The sequence below is a fragment of the Octodon degus genome, unplaced genomic scaffold (assembly GCF_000260255.1).
Source record: "Octodon degus isolate 3935 unplaced genomic scaffold, OctDeg1.0 scaffold00009, whole genome shotgun sequence".
Lineage (NCBI taxonomy): Eukaryota > Metazoa > Chordata > Mammalia > Rodentia > Octodontidae > Octodon > Octodon degus.
In genome coordinates this window covers 558,806-570,263 of record NW_004524585.1, presented here as the reverse complement: position 1 = coordinate 570,263, position 11,458 = coordinate 558,806, and positions in this window count along the sequence as shown.

The following is an 11,458-nucleotide window of genomic DNA, read 5'->3' as shown; positions in this document are numbered from 1 at the left end:
ATCTTAAAGTATTTGTTTAAAACTCAGTGTATGTGGCTCAGTAATACCTAGACTAGAGAGCTGGCCAGGTAGCGCATTAGAGTAAAGTGCCTGCTTAGGCAGGCACAGGTACCAGGATCCCAGCATGCTGCGCCACTCCTCCCCCCACTACTCCTGCGCTGAGAGGGTGACTGAGCCTGGTGGTACACCTATAAGCCTAGCTTTCAGGAATTTGAAAACAGGAAGATCGCTACAAGTCTGATCTGTGCAGTGAGACCCCGCAGACCTTCTACTAAATACATTTTTTTAAAAAAAAAAATAGTTTACAGCAAGAAACACTACATTACAAACACACAAATGGCTTACATAGTTCCTAATGGGTTTGCCCTTTTATCTTTTAGGTTAATTGCAATTTAGTAGTAATGTATTATTTTTCATGTGCTTGAGCATTAGATTTTCTTAGATTCTATTTAAAATTAGTTCAATCTGTGTTACTACATAATAGCTTTTTTTGGTGGTGGTGGTTTTTTTTTGTTTTTTTTTTTTTTTTTTTTCAGGACCAGGAATTGAATTCAGGACCCTGTACTTATGCTACTGAGCTATCTCCCCAACCCCAAGAATAGCTTTAATTGCTCCCTTTTATACTACTTTTTGATTCGTTTGAGGGCTACAATTTTCTAGTTTCATGGACTGATTTGAGGAAAATATTCTCTTCTATCTTCTGAAAATACTGCTTAAGACTAGTGTTTATGGGTCAGCCAGATAGCTCAGCAGACTAAAGCACCTGCTAAGGCAGAATGCAGTGGCCGGGGTTCAAGTCCAGTCTTGCAGTGCTGGCCCTGCCCCTGGGGTGCGCTGAGATGGCCTTTGAGACGGCGTGGTGGTGCAAGCCTGTAATCCCAGCATTTGGGAGGCTGAAAACAGGAGAATCAGTACAAGTCTATCTGTGTAGTGAAACCCTGTAGACTCTGTACTAAATACATAAAAAAGATTAGCATTTATGTATTCAAACTTCAGCCTAATTTTTCAGTGAAACATCTGGAATTAAAGTATCACCTGGGAGAAAATCTCTTTTGGAAAAATATGTATTTTGCTCTTTAGATAGTATACTTTAGCTGCCTCACACAGACTCTAGAAAGTTCATTGTTGAAATTTTAGATAATTTATAAGATAATTAACTTCATAATTATAGCTTAAAAATGGTCATTAAAGGGGACCAGAAGGTAGCTCACTTTTCACAAAAAGGTTTTCTGAGTATGAAATAGGTGTTTACATCACTTTTTCCTATTTTATTGTGGGTAATTTCACACACTGCCATCAGGTGTGCACAGGCCCTTCCATAGAGAGGTTATGCTAAGGTGCCTCCACTTGTATCAGATCCAGCTGAGCCACAAGTCTCCTCTCACTTACAGTTAGTCTTCAGAACACATGGGTTGAGACTGAACATTTACCTTGACAAGTTCTCAAGGGCTGCTGGAGATGTAACACCTTGCACGAACCCACCAAAGTTCAATCAATGGGAAAATCAATACAAAAACCAAAATATGAAAACACTCAATGGGAATGTTTCAAACTGACAAAAGGTCAGTATAAATAAGTATTCCTCACCTGGATGCAACTTATATCAACTGATGGTTCAACATGCATCATATATCACAATCCTGCCTTGTTACTGGGATTATTTTAAAGCAAAGATACATTATCTTCTTTATATAAGGATTCTATTTTCTTCTTTGTCTTGTTTTCTTCTTTAGTATCTAGTCCATAGGTGATACTTTTATAATTATGACACTGGACGTGATTGGTTTTGTCATTGGTCTGTTATCTGTTCTTTGTCAAGGTGAGGTAGTTGATCTCCATTTTCTCACCTGCTTGGAGATTTTATCAGAAGTGGGTGCCATGTTTTGGCAACTTCTTTTGTTCTTTAGCATGTTAGTCTTGTAGATATTTTTGTTGCTGTTTTTTAAATGTTAATAAATTTTACAGGTGTAGAACAAATCCCTCCTGGAATTTGTTTTACGTATGACTGATGTCTTCATCATTTGGATATCATCATGACTTAATGCCCAACACCAACATACTAAAGGAGATTTTGGCTCACACATTTTAAGTTTCAGCTCATAGATCTCTGATTCTGGGGCAGAAGATTTCTGGGGACAGCGCCTGTTTCAGAGTAAAGTGTTCATGTTGTGGTGGTCAGGAAGCATGGAGTAGAGGGGGATCCTGAAAGAAGAGGTGCTCTTCAGGGTGGCCTTGGGGCCCTGTCACTGGCAAGCAGACCCACATATAACAGTGAGGAAGCTCAGGGCTCCCACAGTCCAATCGATGAGGCTGGAGGAGCATTTTAAATCTAAATCATGTGTTGGAATTAGCAGGCTCATACTCATTGCAGAATTTGTTGCTTAAGGACACACACACACACACACACACACACACACACATATATTAGTGACACTGCTTAAAGTGTATTATATTTACTTGTATGGTACAATTTTCATCTGGCTTTGGCCTCTGAGTGATATTTGCCTTCTGAAATGAATTGATATATAAAGCTTTCTCCTATTTTTTTTAAATAGGATTTTATAACCATGATGGGATTTTTTTCCTCTTCATATATTTGGTAGAATCCTCCAATGAAATGATTTTTGCCTGGAGATTTGTCTTTTGAGAATTTTAAAGTTATGAGTTCAGCTTCAATAATGATTATGGGATAGTTGAGATTCTGTTTCACTTACTTGAGCTTTGCTACTTGATTTTGAGGAATCTGTTAATGTCTCCTAAGTTGTTGAATTTGTGAACAGAAATTTGTTTATACTTTTCCCACTTAAATGTTTTAATGACTCCAGGATCTGTACTGATATATCCCATTTAAATGCTTTTAGTGATGTGCATCTTCTCCATATCTTAAAAATCCTGCTGAGGGTTTATAAACAGTATTGATTTTTTTCAAAGAATAATCTTTCAGTTTCATTGAATTTTTTCTTTTGTCTTCATATTTTCAATTTTATTGATCTCTCATTGAGATCAATTTATTGATCTCTCCTTTTTTCTTCTCTTAACTCTTGAGATAGGGGCTAAGGTTATTAATGTGAAAACTTTCCTTGTTTGTAATGTAAATATTTAACATTAACCAAATTTAAAACAAAATTATTAAAAGTATTACACTGGTTATTAGTATTTTTTATAAAAAGACTTAGCAATTTTTCTGTAAATTAAGAGAGTATATATTTTAGGTTTAGGTTCCCTCGTTCTCTATAACAGCTTCCTCCTGTATTACTGTGTGGCAGATATACCATGATCGACAGTACATAAATGAATGGGTGTGGCAATTTCACAAAAAGATTGTTTGCATTTAGTTAATGGAAATATATTTTTGCAGTCATGACTTAAAGGACGAGCAGAGTGGAAAGTATGAGGCACAGTTGCTCTCTACTGTGCTTCAGTCACGCTCCTTTGACACAGCTTGGGAAGATATCGAATTGTTGTATTTCAAAGGTAGAATAATCCTTCTATTTCTTGATTTAAAGGTAAAAATAGTACTGAATAAATTACTATTTTTAATGGTATGAATCCTCTGAAACATTTATATAGTCCTTATTGGCTCATTTATGACAACATAAGGAATATATAATAGACTATAATTCTATGTATACAAGGACCTAGAGGAATTTATTACTATATTCCCAGCAACTAGCAGATGCTTAATTATTATTGACTTATTAACCACTTAGTATAATGTTCCAAAAGTTGGGGAAAGTGAAGAAGTTGGGGCTAAAGATAAGCACCTGGAATTAAAGTATCACCTGGGAGAAAAATCTCTTTTGGAAAAATATATTTTTGCTCTTTACATGGTATACTTTAGCTGCCTCACACAGACTCTAGAAAGTTCATTGTTGAAATTTTAGATAATTTATAAGATAATTAACTTCATAATTATAGCTTAAAAATGGTCATTAAAGGGGACCAGAAGGTAGCTCACTAGAATAAGCGAATAAGCGCTTTACTGGCAAGTGCAAGGGCCTGAGTTCAATCCCCGGTTCCACACACACACACACACACACACACACACACACACACACACACAAAAAGGCCATTAATGACTGGCCAAATAGCTCAGCTGATTAAAGTGCCTGCAAGCAGGCACAGGTGCCAGGTGTTTGATCCCAGGCCTGCTGTGCTGGCCCAGAAATTGAAATTGGGCGTGGTGGAGTATGCCTGTAGTCCCAGCACTTGGGAAGCTGCAAACAGATGAATCACTATGAGTCCCATCTAGCAATGAGACCCTGAACACCCTGTAGACCCTGTCCTAAAATAAAATAAAAAAGGCCATTAAATGTAACTTTGGTAAGTTACATTACATATGCCATATTAATAATTGAAAACTTACATGTGTACTTAACAATAAATGTCTGTCTTCATATGACACACACATAAGTAGTTTGAAATACTATTGCTGGTAATGGTCACATTTTACTAAGTTGCAAACATGCATTCAATATCCAAGTCTTTGATTTGACTCGGAGGAGGGATCCTAAAGAAACTGCTCCCTCATGTACATGACTTACTTTGCTGCCTATTTGTCCAGATGGAGGAAAGAATAGAAACCAAGGGCTGTAGCAGACCCTTGAACCTGAAAAAAAAAGTCATGTAAATAGATTATCTCCAAGGTCAACCAGAAAGGATTGCAGCTCCACTGATGCCTTCATTTTAGCTTAGTGAAACTTAATTTGGCCTTTGACTTTCAGAATTGTAAGGTAATAAACTTTTCATTTTCTTAGCCAGTAGGCTTGTGGTAGTTATAACAGCAATCAGAAACTAATACAATATTAGCCTGGAGAAATCAACTCTTTTGTTCCATATTTTTATTGATAAACAAATAGCAATGAGAGAGTTTCAAATCAAATTAGTAGGACAGTTTCAATAATTAACACATTGCATACATTCTTCCTAGTGGTTAATTGCTGTACAAGATGCGGACATGATATTCTATTTCCAAACAAATCCCTCCATTCATTAAGAGAATGTAACTATGTATCTATCCTAACCACTTTGAATACACAGGTACCAAATGGACATTCATCTGTACACCCTTTTTTGTTAAGTTCCGTTATTTGAATATTATAGGTATGCAAACTCAGCAAAATATTCTAAAAGAGTTAGTAGCTCATAATAGTATTGGGTCTTCCACTTGACTGGCAATGTCCCCTACAGTTCAACATAACAGCATGGCTTTACTTCTTATATTTCGTTTTTGTACTTTTCTGCTGGATGCTTAAGACCAAGGTAAAGCAGGACCTATGCCACAAGAGTTGTAGCTTTTGGGTCTGATAAGGTCAGTGAAATCCCCTCAGGATTTATCCTGAGATCCTGTACCTCAGATTGTAGAACCTTTGTCAGTGTCACCCATGTGGATGAGTCACAGCCATTGCTTGGCCAATGTGCTCTCTGTGAAAGCCTGAGAGTATGTTTTCTCTCCGTGTGACTCTCCTTAGGCACACTCTACGTCATCGATCACTTTCCTCTTTGGCCCTATAATCTTGATCAGAAAATTTGGGACACTACTGAGTTACATGACATTACAGTACAAGTTCTTATATGTCCTGAGTCTTAATTGATCTTAGAAGGCTAGGGCCAAAATGTTGGCTTTCCTTGCAGCCCTCCTTTTTCTCTAATTTTGGTCTGCAAACTTAGGTTGTTAACCATCCAGAAGACAAGCTTATTGTTATTGCCATACAACTTACTGCACTGCAGATGGTATTTTGTAATAGTAGTTTCATGCTTGGAGTGCCTTTCATTCTGGTATTCTGAATATGGGCTGCTTGTCATGACATGCCAGTTGCTGCTATGATGTCTCTCGGGTAGATGGTTGTTCAAAAAGAAGGGGGTGGCGAATGAAAGCAAGAGACAGGAAAAGGAATATTGTGGGACTGTCCTGCTTCAAGGTTGTATATGGTGAGATTTTTGGACTTATGTGTAAGCTTAAGAAGTATATAATTCTTTATGCCTATTTTTAAAATACATTCTAATTTTTAAATGTTTTTTATCTAATTCTGTAGGGACCTAAAGTTCAGCATATCAATGCTTGAGGAAAAATACCTATTCCATATTATGCCTAAGATGTTTGATATGCAGACAGATAGTGAGGTTAAGTTTAACAGCCTGAGAAATCAACTCTTTCCTCATCACCTTAGTAAGAAATAGTATATTACCAATGTCTGTTTATAAATACTCATTAGTCCCTCTTTACCAATAAATTAATGGTTCCCCCATTTATCAATAGTTCTTTTAGCCCATGTGCCTAAATGCTATATTATGTCATTAAATTTTAACATTTTATTTATTTATTTTTTTTGAAATTGTTTTTTTATAAACATTTATTTATTTAGTGTGTGTGTGTGTGTGTGTGTGTGTGTGTGTGTGTGGCCAGCTCAGCCCACCAGGGGGCAAGGCTGACTGGCATGTGGTGCTGGGGGAATCGAACCGTGGTCCCTGTGCTTTGCCAAGCTTGTTCCAAGTAGGTGCTTTAGACCACTGAGCCATCTTGCCAGCCCAAATCTTAACATTTTAATATAAATTAAATATTATATTATTTGGAACCCCTCTTTTGCCACCTTCCATTATTATAGGTGTGCTGTCTACCCAGGTTGGTTATGTAGAAATATGTTCCATTTTCATTGGTATGGCATTTTATCTGATGGGAACACATGACAGTTTTACTTGACTACACTAGTGTCCATAGACATGCAAGATTTTTCTGTTTACAATTTTGTTTCTTGTGTGTTTGTTCTTAAATATAAGCTATGCTGCTGTGAACATCTTTAATGTGTTTCTCTGTGTTCTCTTGTGCTGGAATTTCACTAGTGTGTCTGGAAATAGAATTGGCCTGCTGCAGGACATATCAAACTTGTATAACAAAGTAGTTATTCAAACTTACATAGCACTAGTTGTATATACTGGGATGGTTAGCCTTTTAAATTTTATGCAATCTTGGAATTGTAAATTGCTATTTTATTTTGGCTCTCAGATTCTTTTGTTAATTTTTCTTTAATCTGATAATGTGTTGCTTGCATTTTTGTGTCAGTTCTATTTTTACATCATGTCTTTTAGCTACAGATATGTTCTTTGAAAATAAATACAAAAAGACTGCCACAATTATGCAGATGCACAATAGATTTTGCTGACCAGGCATATATGTGCCAACTTTGAAACCGGTGATTACTGATGACAATTATTTTTGTTTTTATGAGCTTGTCTTTTAGCAATAACATTACACTTGAAGAATGAATATAATTTTTTTCTACTTTTTACTGGCAAAAAGTTTTATTCTATTTTTTATGGAGAATTGCTGTTTTATCTCTATAAATTTCTACCTAAGTAATAATAATAATGATCATTGTGGTCTTATTCTTTGATAAATGTCTTGAACACATTTTTGTAGAAATAACTTTTCTATATAAAAATGTTCATTTAGTTTCTGCACAAGCACTGTTATTTTAGTTAGTTATGATCTTCTTTTAGTTACTAAGGTATTATTATAATGCATAAATGATTACTTTAAAATTTATTCATTTCTCTGGAGCTGGAAGTTGTCTGTAAGCTGTTAAAAAGTTTAACATCTCTAATTTTGAACAATTCTTGCAAAAAAAGTTTTCATACATAGAGATGGAATCTGTTTACTGATATTTTGTTAATGTTTTCTTTAATAAGATGTTTTAGGTTTTTGTCTTGATTTGTTTCTTGTTTCTTTCTTTTAGAGAGAGTCTGAGTGCCCAGGCTACCCTCAAAAATGCTTGATTCTCTGGCATCAGCCTATGGAGTTCTGAGTTTGCACAACAATGCCTGGCTTTCTCAGAATGATTTTATTTTTTCATCTGATACTCAATGAAATATCATAATCAATCCCAAGAGCTGGGATTACAGGTGCACACCACCATGCCCAGTCTCAATTGCTGTCTCACAGCGCCCCGGGGGGAAGGGCTGGAACTGCAGGCTGCATCTAAGCAGATACTTTAATCTGCTGAGATATTTGGTCAGCCCTCCTGCTTTCCAATTGAACAATATAAGATATTTATGATTTTTATCACAATCTGTGATAACTGAATGATTTCATTCATTATTTCAGTTCTAACTTTGCTTACTTCTTTGATATTACATTGATTTTCTAAATACTGATATTTATTGGTGTAACTGACTTGTTTGAAAATATTATTTTTTCATCTAATCCTTCATATTCATAAGTAAATTATATAAAACGTTTTATTTCTTACTTTTATTGTGTATATGTGTATAGACGTTCCTTATGTTTTGATTTTTGTGTTAAACTTATTCAACTCTATTTAGAAATTATTGCCAAATATTAAGACATTTGTAAAACTTTATTTTAGAGAAACTCTTTCCAATATAAGCTACTAAGTGGCCACTTTATTGTGTCTTCTAAAGCCTACCTTGGACAGGTAATAATATATGTTATTAGAAAATATGTTATTAATGTCTTGTTATAGGCAATCATCTAAAATAATATGAATTATTTTCATCATTTTTGACTGTTATTCAAGTTTCAAAAATCCTTTGAAATCATTTAATATACACATAAATTGGTGTTATATTTGGGAGTTCCATAACACTTGATCAGATGCTAATAAAGTAACTAGTTATTTAAACATGGTTTTGAGATATTTAAAATTTTAATTTTTAACAATTATATAATGCTAATAATTTATAAAGATATATAATAAATTTTAAATAAAGTTCTATGTGCCTTTTATCCAGTTTGCACTAATACTAACATATTGAAAAACTTCAGTACAATGTCAAACTTTTTAACCATCATTCCTTCAAAGCTTTGTTTCTGCATTTATGTTTTTTCCTTCTTTTCAGTTTTATATGATAATATGGGTTATATTTTCTGTATATAATTGAGTTTCTTGATATATATATATATATATATATATATATATATTTTTTTTTTTTTTTTTTTTTTTTTTGAACCGGGGATTGAACTCAGATCCTTGCATTTGCCAGTCAAGCGCTTATCCTACTGAGCCATCTCCCCTGCCCCAAATATTATATTTTTATGTCAAATGATTTTAGTATATATTTTGAGTTTACCATTTATTTGCACTTTCAACTTCAGTCTAATTCTGAGCAGGTATTTTTTCTAGTTCTGTAAGGAATGCTAATGGTGTTTTCAGTGGAATTGCATTGAATCTGTATAATAATTTTTGGTTTATGGACATTTTTACAATGTTACTTTTTCCTAGTAATGAGCAAGAGCTGCCTTTCCATTTTCTGCTATCTACTTTCACCATTTTTTTTCAGAATACTGTAGTTTTTAATGGAGCAACGGGTTACTTCTTTTGTTAGATACATTTCTAAGTAATTCAATTTTTTTGAGTCTACTGTGAAAGGTGTTGTTTTTCTTAAGTTTTCCTTTCTCTAATGGTGGGTATCTTATCTGTGTATGGGAGAGCTATTGATACTTTTTTGTTGAGTGTTGACTTTGTATCCCCCATGCAACTGAATTAAATTATTAAATCTTAAAGTATTTTGGCACGGGGGCCTGCCCCTTAGCTCAGTTCTTTAAGTGACTGCTTCAACAAAGCTGTCAGGCTCAGATTGCTGTGATTCGAGCACCACAACTCAAGCCAGCTAAACCTGCCCTGAAGGCATTCAGAGCAAAAAAAAAATCTTTATTTTGGCAGAATTTTCAGTGTCTTTCATGTAGAATATCATACCTTTTGCAAATAAAGATAATTTATGTCTTCCTTGACTGTCTATATTCCATTTATTTAATTTTCTTCTCTATTGCTCTAGCTAATATTCCCAGAACCATATTGAGTAGGATTGGTGATCATGAACATCCTTGTCTTTTTCATGATTTTAGAGAGAACGCTTTCATTTTTGACTGATGGCCACCTTGTAACACTCAGTTTAACTGTATGTGCATGGTGGTAGGTGCAGAGCCCCACCTGAGGATTGTTGCCAACAGCATAAAAAGGAAAATAGGAAGAGGTGGTACTGCTGATTCTCTGGAGGAGTTTGCCACACTGGTTTTATTCAAATGGACTTGGCAGTCCCTGTCAGAGGAGCTCAGAAACTCATCAACTAGAACGGCTTCAGTTAGCTTTGAGAACTCTGGTCTTTACTTTAAGCATTACTTCCTGGAAGAAGGGAAGAAGATGACTGCAGTTTCATGAAGAAAGCTTGCCACACTGGCTTCCCTGATATGAATTCAGCAGTTCTCATCATTCTATGTACTCTGGACATCATTATCACTGAGGATGGCGGTGGTGCTTTTCAGGGAAATTCTGATCCTCACTTTGTGTGTCTCATTTAGCTCCATTAAAGATCCTTCAAACTGATGACACCCATCCTTCAACCTACAGGCACAGACTTTCTAGCTTCCACCACTGGCCTTTGGGCCTTCTCAGCGTAGATCCATGAAAAAGACTTGTATGGGACATTATCATGGGCTCTAGGTATCCAGTTAGACTCATGAAGTACATTGTGATGGGATCCAGGTCTTCAGCTGAATTCAGTGGTTCTCTAGTGTGTGAACAGATTTCCTGAACTGTTTTGTATTTGACTCTTTGGGTGAATATTATAAAATAATTATATAAGTTAAGTGTAGTATATTAAATTGTTTCCCTTGTGAACCCTGAGTATACCATTGACTATTTAGTATGATGATGACTGATTGTTTGTTAAAGATAGCTTTTATCAGATCGAAGTAAAGACCATCAGTTGCTCCAGTGCCTGCAAGCAGCCACAGGGGTTGGGCGTTTGATCCCCTGGCCTGCTGGCCCTGCCCCCAAAATGCGCTGAGAGGGCAATTGAGACTGGGTGTGGTGGCATGCACCTGTAATCCCAGCTCTTGGGAGGCTGTAAACAAGAGCATAACTATGAGCCCAATCTAGTAATGAGATCCTGAACACCTTATATACCTTTCCCTAAAAAATAAGGGAAAAAAGACCATCTATTACAATTTTGTAAGTTTTTATCATGAATGGGTGTTGGACTTTGTCAAATGCTTTTTCGGCATCTCTTGAAATGATCATACATTTTTTGCCTTGGTTCTGTTAATACAGTGTACTGTATTTATTGATTAATTGAATCATCTCTGCAACTCCAGGATAAATCCTGCTAAGCATGATGCATACTGTTGATGATTTGCTACATTCTGTTTGCTAGTATCTTGTTAAGGATTTGTTGTGACTATGTTCATTGGGTCCTTCCCTGATTTTACTATTAGGGTAATACTTGCTCACAGGAATAACTTTGGGAATATCACTTCTATTTCAATGTCATTACAGAGTGTGACAAGTAATGGAATTAGATCTTCTCTAAATATCTTGTAGAATTCAGCAAAGAATTCATCAATATCTGGGCTTTTCTTTCTTGGGAAGCTTTTAATTACATTTTTTATTCATTGCCTGATATGATAGGTTATCTTGAATTGTTATATCTTCTTGATTCAACT